Here is a 1,534-nt window from a genome sequence, read left to right as displayed (position 1 = left end):
AGCAGCAGCAGCCGGCTGCCCACAGCGGGGCGCCGCGCCAGCCGCAGCAGCAGCTCCCGCCGACGCCCTGGCAGGCCGGCCATAACCCTTGGACGGGGGTCGTTCATGCGTACTCCATGCCTATACCGCGCCCCCCCGTCCCCGGCTTCTTTGGCGCCCGCCCGACATCTCATCAGGCTCTGTACGCGGCTCCTCAGTCGTATCCGCCGGCGCCGCTCTACGGCCCTTCTGCGGCCTATGGGCTGCCCCCGGCCGGTGGGTTCGCGGCGCCGCCGCCACAGCCGCTGCTGTTGGCCCCGGCCCTCCCGCCGGCGCCTTGGGACCCCGCGCTGCTACCGGCCCTCCACACCGCCCCCATGCCACAGCAGTACACTGGCGGTGGCGAGTGGTATATGGACACCGGAGCCACGGCTCACATGGCCACCAACCCCGGTAACCTTCTTACCGCTCACCCTGTTCACACCGCTGCTCGCATTACCGTGGGCGACGGTTCCTCCCTGCCTATTACTCATGTCGGACATGCTGCTTTTCCTTCTAACTCCATGCCATTATATCTTTCTAACGTACTTGTCTCACCTAACATCATTAAAAATCTTGTTTCCGTTCGTTCTCTTACACGTGAAAATCATGTCACCGTTGAATTTGACATGTTTGGCTTTTCTGTTAAGGATGCCCGGACCCGGATGGTGCTCCACCGATGTGACAGCCCCGACGAGCTCTACCCGGTCCACTCATCCACCTCCTCCGTCGCTGCACCCATGGCGCTTTCTGCCGGAGTGGACCTTTGGCATGCTCGTCTCGGTCATCCCAACACCGCCACTCTTTGTCATATTCTTCAGAGTTTTTCATTCACGTGTAATAAGATCGACGATCACACTTGTCATGCTTGTCGTCTCGGCAAACATGTTCGTCTTCCTTTTAGCACTTCCTCGCATGTTGCATCATACCCGTTTGAGTTAATTCATAGTGATGTTTGGACCTCTCCTGTTGCAAGTAACATGGGCTATCTTTATTATCTTGTCATACTTGATGATTTTTCGCACTATGTGTGGACCTTCCTGTTGCGGCGAAAGTCGGATTCTGTTGCCACTCTCACCACATTCTACTCCTATGTCTCCATGAAGTTTGGTCGACCCATTCATGCGTTGCAAATAGACAACGGGAAGGAGTTTGATAATCTTGCGATCCGCAACCTTCTCGCCACACACGGCATGATTTTTCGTCTCACTTGCCCGTACACTCTGCAACAAAATGGCCGCGCTGAGCGCGTGCTTCGCACTCTTAATGACTGCGTCCGCACCCTCCTCTTTCACGCCAACGTGCCCCCACGTTTTTGGCCCGACGCGCTTGCCACCGCATCACTACTCCTCAACGTCCGTCCCTGTCGCACTCGCGGGAATTTTGCACCTCATCACCTTTTGTTCGGCACGCCACCTTCCTACGCCGAGCTCCGCATCTTCGGTTGCATGTGCCACCCTAGCATCACTTCCACTACTCCTCATAAGCTCGCACCACGGTCCGTGGCATGTATTTT

The sequence above is a fragment of the Triticum aestivum genome, chromosome 2D (assembly GCF_018294505.1).
Source record: "Triticum aestivum cultivar Chinese Spring chromosome 2D, IWGSC CS RefSeq v2.1, whole genome shotgun sequence".
NCBI classification, from domain to species: Eukaryota; Viridiplantae; Streptophyta; class Magnoliopsida; order Poales; family Poaceae; genus Triticum; species Triticum aestivum.
Note: the sequence above shows the minus strand (reverse complement) of the source record.